Genomic DNA, 11,626 nt, shown 5'->3' with positions numbered 1-11,626 from the left:
GTATTTCCAGTAGCCAAAGCTTGACACGTTCTCCCACGTACTTCATCATCTCCGGATCTATGTCATCGGCACCTCCCGCTTTTCCAATCTTTATTCTTGCCAATCCTTCTTCAATATCTTTGATATGAATTTCGTCTACTCGATTGTCCCTATCCACTTCTCTTGCCTGCTGTCCTCTCTCCTCATTTTGTTGGTTGCTTGCCTCGAATTTTTCTTTATAGTGCTTATTCCATATGGTCAGTATGTCTTGTATGTTTGTTTTCAATTCATTTCGCTAATTTCTAATTCCTCTTGTTTGTTTCCATTTTGTTCCTTTCATGCTTCTTATTTTATTCCAAAACTGTTTATTGTTATTCCCAAAATCTTCGTTCAATTCTTCACCGAATTCCTTCCAGCTCTTCTTCTTCGCATCTTTTACTAGTTCTTTCACTATATTTCTCTGTCTTCTGTATTCGTCTCTGTTTTGCTCTTTATTTTTGTTTATGTATCGCTTCCACATTTCTTTCTTCTTTTTTACTGCTTGCTTTATTTCCTTATTCCACCATCCAGTTCTTTTATTATTCTTGCCATTCTTTCTTATTTCACATACTTGTTTTGCAGTGTTCCATAACGTGTCTCTCAATTTTTTCCATCTCGCTTCCATATTCCATATTTCCTCATTGTTTTCATGCTGTTCCAGTATTTTATCTGTCTCTCTTTGGTATGTATAACTTCCTCATTTCCATATTTTTCATCTTATGTATTGCTATTCTTGTATATTGAGGACTCTCTATTATTTCCATTAGTTTCATGTTTATCTCTGCTGTTACTAGTCTGTGTTGGGTACCGAGTTCGGCTTCGTTCTCTGTTTTTATATTTTGTATCGTTAGTTCTGCGTCTCGAGGATATACTATGTAGTCAATTATGCTTCTTGCATTTCTTTCTTCTGCTGCGTATGTGTATTTTTCGTTTCTCGGTTGATACCAGAAAGAGTTCATATTTAGACATCTATGCTTGGCTTGTTTATTACGTTCGTTTTGAAGTGTGTGCTTTGTGAGATACTATCTGAACCTGGATATTTTTCGGCTCAGAATAAGTACCAGAACAAATTGAGTCTGATTTTGAAGGTATTCCCACTGCACAAATTAAGAGAAACAATCTGTAGTCGAAGCAGTATTAATAATTAAGAAAAATAAATATACTGATGTATTTGACGTAAGGCAGGTAATTTCAAAACAATGAAAATTGCAAAGTGCCTAATATAGTCTTGTCGCCAGGGGGGGTACAACGGCCTCCTGTATTCAGATGGACTTACCCAAGTTTTTTTTATGCATTTTGACCTGTAGAACACGAATTTTTTGGGTAACAGTTGATCCGGATGTCGATAAGATTGTTATAAACCAAGAAGTTGAGGAATCACATAACAGCGATTTCTCGCAAAACAAAACATTTTTTTGTATTTTTTGGACCATTTTAACCAAAAAATGTTCCTACAAATTTTTTCGTAGGATGCATAGTTTTCGAGATAAACGCGGTTGAACTTTCAAAAAATCGAAAAATTAGAATTTTTGAACCCGAAAAACTTTTGATTAAAAAATAAAATAGCAATTCTGCTTACCGCATTTGAAAGTTCAAGTCAAATTATATCGGTTTTAATTATTTGTATTGCCAAAAATGTATTATTTTATTGTTAAAACAAAGCTATAAACACCTAGTGCTTGAGTGATGTTTCAATGATTTCTCATTTAAAATCGAACGAGTACGTAGAGGAGGTAAAAGTGCAAGCGGGGCTATTTCTAAGTAGCATGCATTAAAACGCATGTATTAGGCACGGGAAACAGTATGTGTTTATAGCTTTTTTTAACAATCAAAAAATAAATTTTTAGCAATGCAAATATTCAAAACAGATATAATTTGACTTAAACTTTTAAAGGCGGTAAGCAGAATTGCTATTTTATTTTTTATTCAAACGTTATTCGGGTTCAAAAATTGCAATTTTTCCATTTTTTGAAAGTTCAACCGCGTTTATCTCGAAAACTATGCATCCTACGAAAAAACTTGTAGGAACATTTTTTGGTTAGAATGACCCAAAAAATACAAAAAAATGTTTTGTTTTGCGAGAAATCGCTGTTATGTAATTCCTCAACTTCTTTGTTTATAACAATCTTATCGACATCCGGATCAACTGTTACCCAAAAAATTCGTGTTCTACGGGTCAAAATACATAAAAAATACTTGGGTAAGTCCATCTGAATTGAGAAGGCCGTTGTACCCCCCCTGGCGACAGGACTAAATATGTAAAAATAAAGAACAGTGTTATAAAATGACACATAGTGAACTAATACTTTAAAACGAAATTGAAAAGTTGCAAAAAAATGCGTTAAACCTACTCTATTAAAAATATTATATTTTGTTGTTCCTTCATAAATTTTTGTTAAAGTAGACTAAATTACACTTGTATGATAAAAAAAACATTCAAAGAATTCTTTGTTTTAATCTAGTAATAACACAAAAATATAAAGAAGTTATCGATAAAAGGAGACTTGCAAGCAATTCTAAGCATACAACAATCACTTTTAAGAAATTTATTACCCTGTTTTGACTATAATCGCTTCCTATATCAAGTTACTTTTATATGGAACTCATTGTATTATTAAATTTCTTATCTCAATTGGCAACTAACATGTCTATCTCAACAAAAAAGTGTATCTACGAAATAAATGATTTTTCAAACTTTTTCAAACTAGTTTGACAAACAGTTTGAATTTTCAAACCTGTACGATTGACCAGTTTGACTTGACTTGAATTATTTGTCGGAAGGATTGACTTGAGTTTGACTTGAAATTAAGTCAAACTCAAGTCAAGTTCAAACATTCAAGTCAAACTTGTGCAACTCTAATCAGGAACGTTTTTTGCCTGTTCTTGATTTTGTAAAAAATTTTGATGCGATAAAAAAGATTTCTTTTTACCTTTACAAACTCTGGCCAAATGGCCGATTTTTAAAAAAATTGCAAATATACTTTTTATAAATACACTTATCTTTATTATGATTCATCCTTCCGCATCTGTCACATGCACCATGTTGTCGTTGTTGAGGTTGGATGTCATGCGTGTAACCTCTGTGCTGCTCCTCATTTTCTGATCTCTGCGTCTCTGTAGTTGCCCATTTCCTCGGAGTCTGCGCGTTGCTCCAACGTCGCTGCGCATCGTACCTTCGCGTACCTTCGTACCTTCCCGTGCCTTCAGAACTGACGTGATTAAGAGGTTCTGGCTTAACCTCTACCATTTCCTCGTGTGTTTCTCTGGCAGCCATCTTGGAAGCTGCTAAACTGACCATTTTTTCGATATCGGCGCTTACCTCTTCTTCCATAAGTCGGTCCAACACGGGTCCCTTGCCGAAACCGAACAAAAATCTGTCTCTTAGGCATACTTTTAACTCGCTGCCGAACTCACAGCCTACCGCTAATCCTCTTAAGCGTGCAGCCCACTCACTCGCCGATTCGGTCACCTCTTTTATGGCACTGTAAAATTTAAATCGCGCTGCAAACGGACTCTGCTGTGGTTTGAAATACCCGTCCAATGTAGCAAGAAGCTGATTATACGTTTTTTTCTTATGGTTTTTCAGGACTTACCAGATCGAAAATAAGCTGATATGCGCCCTCGTCTAAAGCGTTTAATAAAATATCTCTCATCTTCTCTGCTTCCGTATTGACTTTGATACCGTTTGCTGCGAAATAGTTTCCTAGCCGCGCTTTGAAAATTGACCAGTCTGAACTCTTCAAACAGAACTCGCGTAATTGACCACATATCGATTCAGCCATTTTTACACTTTTTTCACTATTTTTTACACGTTTTTCACTACGTATTTTTTACACGTTTGGCTGTAAGTAAGAGTTTATCCTCGTCGCCAATGTAATGTATCAGCATTAGCTATTCAGCTGACACGTGTTCGAGACGTTACAACTTTAAATAAAAGCCGGACATGAACGGACTAATTTTATTGTAGAGTTGAAGTAACATACAAGAGGTCGAATACAGGTTACAATTGTCTTATATACTGTTACAGAGTAGTGGGATGGTCACTTCTGTCAACAATGGGCAGTGATACCGCGCGAAATACGAATAACTTAAAACCTAGTATATCACATTTTTGAAGTGGTTAATTGATATATATTTCATCGAGGACTCTTTTGGCACCCACAAAATTCGTGCTATTATCTAAATATAAAACCTTACAATTTCCACGGCGAGATAAAAATCTTATTAAAAGCGGCTAAGAAACAATCTGTAGAGAGCGAAGAGGCTAATTCAAGAGGCTAATTCAAGGCTTTCGTACTTAGACAAACAAATAAACATACGTAAGCCTTTTGAGTTTTTACGCCACGATATTTTCCTATAGTAATGGAAAACGCACCAGTATAATCTACACCAGTGTGCAAAAAGGGTTTTGCCTGATAGACTCTTACGGCGGGTAAGTCAGCCATCATAGGATAGGTAGGTTTGGGATTAAGACGAAAACAACGATTACATCTTCAAATTCTATTTCTGATGGCCTGACGACTAGATAATATCCAATAATTTGTTCTCAAAAGATTTTGCAACAAATACGTTCCAGAATGTTAATGCAATTTATGGAAATAATCTATTAACGAAATGGTTAAAGGATCAGCATTGGGCAACAAAATCGGATGTTTTTGTTCAAAACTACATTGAGAGTTAGACAAACGTCCACCTAATCTAGTTATTTCATTTTAAATAAATGAATTCAAACGACGCATGGAAGATTTTACAACGAGATATTGAGAAAGTGCTTTATATTCTTCAGAAAAATGTTTTTGCTGAACAGCTCCAATTAATTCAATTTCTGCAATTTTTAAATCAAGTATAGATATCCGTTTATTTAAATGTAGTTTTCTAAGAAATCTCAATACGTATACTGTGGAATTTAAAAGTTTCGACCAACTGGAAAAATATTCAATACAGTGGAGAAATTACACGAGTGACATTACCAAAGAAGGTTTGTGATCTATATTCAGAATCACAAATCATAATTTCCTGTCCGTTGACAGACTGAATAGGCCAATATTCTGGCTCCAACAGTAACCAATTTGGACCAATAAACCATATAGGATGGTTGACTAACGAAGAAGGAAACAAACCTCGAGAGGCGCAATCAACAACATTTTCCTTTCCAGGAACAAAAAACCAATACTCTGAAGGAACCATCTTATGAATTGTAACAACTCTATTTTGAACAAATAATTTGAGATTTTTCTCTGAGGACTTTATCCAATTTAATAAAATCATGGAATCACTTAAGGTAAAAATTTTACCAATATTATGTCTAGGAGAATAGGTTTCAATAGCATGTGAAAGAAGCTTTGAGAGAATAAGCGCTCCACAAAGCTCTAATCGAGGAAGAGTTATTTTACACATTGGAGATACTTTAGATTAAGAGTACAGTAAAGCAACTCTAACTTGATCTGTTCAATTAACAACCCTGGAATAAACAATGGCTGCCTATCCAGCAGCACTTGCGTCTGAAAATCCTACAAAAGACAACGACGAATTAGGTGTAACTACTATATGGCTTGGAATTTGTATTTTGTATAGGATATGAAATTCATTTTGAAACTTTTCCCATGCTATTTCGATTTCTTTTGGTACAGTACTATCCCAATCTACCCTTAGAGTCCAAAGTTTTTTATACAAATTTTAAGCAAGAGGGTTATAGGAGGAATCCCAAGGGATCAAAGATACGAGCAACAAGTGAGAGAATGTTTCTTTTTGTACAATGAGTCGATGAGGGTATTTCTAACCCAAAACTAAAATTGTCACATTTTTCTTCCCATTGCAATCCTAAACACTTTGGAGACTGACTTATCAAATTGTTTGGTTTTGACCAATTGAAGGGGTTCGGGAATTGTCGATAGTAGATCGTCCGAGTTCGACATCAATTTGGTTAATTTAAAACCACCTTCTTGAAACAAATTCAATAACTGAGTGTCTTCTGAGCTTCATAAACCTTTGGAAATCTGCTAATAAAATCGTCTACATACATATCTCTTAAAATTGGGATGATATCATTAGGAAAATTTTTACATTCGTCATTATATAATTGTTTTATTACCCTGAGACTAAGATATGGTGAGGATTTTACTCCAAAAGTTAAAGTATTTAATTGGAAAATTGAAATAAGATCATTGGTATCAAATCTCATCAAAACTCTTTGAAACGAACAATGAGATTCAACAACTTTAACCTGTCTATACATTTATTTCAAATCAGCGACAATTGCGATTGGAAAAAGACGAAAATTCAACAATATTGTGGTAGGATTGTTTTGCAATTTTGCACCTTTATAAATAATTTTGACCCCCTCCGTGGATCAGTGGTAAGAGCGCCTGCCTTTGGATCGAAAAAATCCGAAAGGTTGTGGGTTCGAATCTCACCAGGGTCAGAAATTTTTCATTTATTATAAATTAATAAATGAATATAGTTTCTGTCCTTGTGGGATCGGTACTCACCGGAGGGACCGCAGAAGTTCGGATACAATTAGCGTCTCTTTGCAAAGACAATGAAGTCGACTTTGCAAAGTAACAAGACACTTACTCAACACACACACTACACATGACACTAGGTACCTAACTGTTAAAAATTACCGTACCTACCATGCCAATGGCCATTAGTTGTCGAGGCATTAGCTAAATAAAAAAAAAAATAATAATTTAATTTATTGACCGTCCTTTACTAGTTTTCATAGAGGCATCGAAAATTATTCTACAAGGAGTGGAAGGGCTATCTGGTTTAAAAATACAATGATGGGGAATATAATACGACAACGAATCAATGGCTTGAATGGCAACTAAACTCATGTGCTTTTGGTCTAAATAGTCTTGAAAGATATCACAGTAAAGCTTTCTAAGTTCTGGGTTTGGTGCGAGGTAATTTTCTAAGGACAGCAATCTATTATCAAGAACAAAAAATCAACCAGTACATTAGGATCATTTTGGAACGGCAACGAAACTCTAGATATATTTTCTAAAAATAAATTTTCACAAATTTCATCTTCTGATGAAATATTAGTAACAGTGGGCAAATCATCTAATTCATACATTCTTTCGACCAAGGAATCTAAATTCAACAAAGGGTTACAGAGGAAAGACAAATATGTGTGGATTTTTTCAAAATTTGGTGAAGCTGAGCCCATGACTACATAACCTAAACTAGTTTCAATAGCTGATAGAGAACCTTCGCACGACACTCTATTACAACCAATGATATTTGAAAAGACAGATAAGCCTAAGATACCATCTATCTTGCCACGAAAAAAGAAATGCGGGTCTGCTAAAGTCAAGTGTTCTATACTGTTAATACAGTCTTTATCAACTGGTTGATCTGGCAACTTATTAGAGATTGTGTCTATAAGCAACACTTCTTCAGGCTATTGTATTTTTGTTAAAATGGGAAAAGATAACAATGTTAGTTTTACCTACTATCGGCGTTGTTGAGCCTCCTATACCAGAGACTGTCAAATTTAATTTCGAATAACTTAAGCCTAATTTTCGGGAGAAATCAAAAGTAAGAAAATTAGCAGAAGAACCACTATCTAACAAAAATCTAACTTTGTGATCACTACCCCATTTATCAACAACTTTAACCATTATTGTCCCAAAGAGACCAACAGAACTCGATTCTGATTCATTTGGGATATTTTTAGAATCGCGGACATGTAAACTAGAAGGATTATCAGTAGGACCAGAAGTAGGCTCAGTACTAGTGGTGGGAAATGGAATATTTTCATTAGGCAGAGTAGTATTTGGCTTATGCAGAAAGGAATGGTGACGAGCTTTACAATATACACAAGAAAATTTTGATGGACAATTGGATACTCGATGCTTTGAAGAAAAACAATTTAAACATAAATTATTCTCCTTCGCTAATTTAAATCTTGATTCAAATGGTAGCCCTAAAAAATGCTTACAATCTTTAATAAAATGTGGGTCTTTTTTACAAACAACACAATCTATAGAGGAATACGTATTCTGTTCTTGCAAATAAGACGATTTGTTCGGTTTTTGAAATGGAACATTACTTTTTGAAATACGGGATCTATTATTTTTAATAAGAGATTTACTACGTTGGCGTAAAAATTTTAATAGTTCATCATAAGCGGGTAAATCATTATTATTTCTTATTAAATCAAACGAATCTATGGTCTCTTGTGGTAATTTTACCATTACGTTAAAACGTTAAAATATATCATCATCTAAATTATCTAGATTTAATAGTTTTAGTGAAGAAACATTGGTATCAAACTTTTCCAAAAATATTTCCAAATAGGATGCATTATTAGACTGCAAACCGCGAAAATTAACAATTAGATCCATATAGAGATTAAACAAATATTTTTTATCGTTATATCTAGTCGGAGAGATACAAGCGGATTTTGTGCCTGATAAGTAATATATAAAAACTATTCGGGGATATGTTGAATTAGTTGTATACATGACTTTTACCAACGACCGGAAACCAGAGTTGGGGCCGAGGGTAGTTATAAGGGGTCAAAATCGCGGATTTTATTTTTTTTTATGACGCTCATGATCGAGATAGTGCACCAAAATTTGGAAATAAGTAGGTCATGACGTAACTAAGTAAAATCTCTAGGGACGGAACGCTGCGTCGCCGACAAAGGGGTGGGGGTAGGGGTGAATATAAAAAATATAAAGGGTTTTTTGCGACGTTCGTGATTGAGATAGTGGACCAAAATTTGGGAATAAGTAGATCATGACATTACTAAGTAAAATCCCCAGAGCCGGAAACCAGAGTGGGGGATGAGGGTAGTTATAAGGGGTCAAAGTCGACGTTTTTATTTTTTTTTGTGACGCTCATGATCGAGAGAATGCACCAATATTTGGGAATAAGTAGGTCATGACGTAACTAAGTAAAATCTCCAGGGGTGGCACGCTGCGTGGCCGACAAAGGGGTGGGGCAGGGGTGAATACAAAAAAATATAAGGGATTTTTTGCGACGTTCGTGATTGAGAGAGTGCACCAAAATTTGGGAATAAGTAGAACATGACATAACTAAGTAAAATCCTCAGAGCCGGAAACCAGAGTTGGGCATGAGGGTAGTTATAAGGGGTCAGAATCGCCGATTTTATTATTTTTTTTGTGACGCTCATGATCGAGATAGTCCACCAAAATTTGGGAATAAGTAGGTCATGAGGTAACTAAGTACAATCTTCAGGGGTGGAACGCTGCGTGGCCGATAAAGGGTTGGGGGTAGGTGTGAATATAAAAAATATAAGGGGTTTTCTGCGACGTGCTAGATTGAGATAGTGCACCAAAATTTGGGAATAAGTAGACCATGACTTAGCTAAGTAAAATCCCCAGAGCCGAAAACCAGAGTTGGGGATGAGGGTAGTTTTAAAGGGTCAAAGTCGCAGTGTGTATTATTTTTTTTGGGATCCGGCACAACGTTTGTCCCCCACGCGGCGTTCCGCCCCTGGAGATTTTACTTAGTAATGTCATGATCTACTTATTCCCAAATTTTAGTGCACTATCTCGATCATGGACGGCAAAAAAAAACCCCATATATTTTTATACTCACCCCTGCCTACCACCCCTTTGTACCCCAAGCAGCTTTCCGCCCCTGAAGATTTTACTTAGTTACGTTATAACCTATTTACTCCCAAATTTTGGTGCACTATCTCCATCATGAGCGCCACAAAAAAATATAATAAAAACCGCGACTTTTACCCCTTATAACTACCCTCGTCCCCCACTCTGGTTTCCGCCTCTGGGGATATTACTTAGTTATGTCATGGTCTACTTATTTCCAAATTTTGGAGCCCTATCTCAATCACGAACGTCGCAATAAACCCCTTACATTTTTTTATATTCACCCCTGTCCCACCCCTTTCTCGGCCACGCAGCGTTCCACTCCTGGAGATTTTACTCAGTTATGTCATGACCTACGGTCATGACAAATTCTGGCGCCCTATATCGATCATGATCGTCACAAAAAAAAATAATAAAAAACGGAATTTTGACCCCTTATAACTAACTTCCTTCCCCACTCTGGTTTCCGGCTCTGGGGATTTTAATTATTTATGTCATGGTCTACTTATACCCAAATTTTGGTGCACTATCTCAATCACGAACGTCACAAAAACCCCTTATATTTTTTATATTCACCCCTACCCCCACCCCTTTGTCGGCCACGCAGCGACAATATCATAATTATTAGGAATGGGTTCTATTGAGCTGCAGCTTTTCAAGGCTTTCCCGGAAATACAACTCAATAAATACTGCAGCTTATCTGATTTGAGATATTATATTTTGTTATGAACAAATTGTTTGAGATTTTCATAGAAAACCGACCATATAGATATCTTCACCATCAAATTTAACTAATTCAAATTTAGGCATTTTAATATCAGAATTATTAGTATTATTGGGATTATTACTCGAAACAACAGCTTTATTTATTAATAATGAAGCTAAATATTCAATATTCGAGTACAGATTATAAAATGCATCTAAATGCGTATGGTAAGCAACGCCAGCATTTGGATCCATCTCTTGTTTTAAGATAACGATATCTTGAACAATTTCCTCATACTCTGAAGAGTTTTTTCAAAAGTACTGTAATATGCTATTGCAAAGTTACGCATTTTGGAGGCATTTTCTGGATCTTTTTCTAAGGCCGACCCGGCGTCGTAACATAATTGAGCCCTACGAAAGATATTTTCATGTTTAGAGCATAATCGCTTCAATTTTAGTTCGTTTTGACTTTTAGGCATGTTTAATAATAAATATTGAAATTCTTCCACAAAATTATCAATGGTGAAGAAATAAATGGAACGAAAACGAAAATATGTCAAGAATAGCAGTTAGGTATATATTTTTCAACAATTACTAACATTTTATTAAACTAAATCCAAAAAATCCATATTTAGGTTTGCAAAATATCTAAATAAAATTTATTTAATTAAACAAAATCGATTTTATTAAACGATGGGTTCACAGACAGGAGCAAAAAACAAAAATTCTATGTTCCAGCTATAGTAGTCAAATGAACAAGCTATATCTACGCCAAAAAAAGGGTACCTACACGACGATTTAATTAGATTTTAACACGACAAATATACTATATAATTGAAATTATAATTTTAAATAAATTAATCCAATGCGAAAAATTCGACAGATCAACCGGCAAGGCAACAACGTTTTTTAATTCAAGACAACCCGGCTAGAAGGACCAAACTTATGGAATGGCGAATAGGCGAATGCTCATTATGTAAAACAAATTCAAAGCGGACTGTAGGGATATTATAACAAAAAATCTATAGGATAGAATAGAATAGAAATATGCCTTATTTTCATGAAAAATTTAGCAATTTTATAGACAAATCTTAAAAGAATCATAAATAAGAACAATAACAAATAACAAATACAATTTACTAACATGATATAAGTCGTCTATATAAATAAAATATAATGAAGGGAAACAAAAAACAGTAACAATCTATTGCAAAATTAAAAAAAATGCAAATTACATAATCTACCTTAAGAAATTTAATAAGCTATGTTAAGCTGTTGCATATGACACTCAAATATAGATTAAGATTAGACTTATAAAT

Source organism: Diabrotica virgifera, chromosome 3, assembly GCF_917563875.1.
Source record: "Diabrotica virgifera virgifera chromosome 3, PGI_DIABVI_V3a".
NCBI classification, from domain to species: Eukaryota; Metazoa; Arthropoda; class Insecta; order Coleoptera; family Chrysomelidae; genus Diabrotica; species Diabrotica virgifera.
This window is presented reverse-complemented; position numbering follows the sequence as displayed.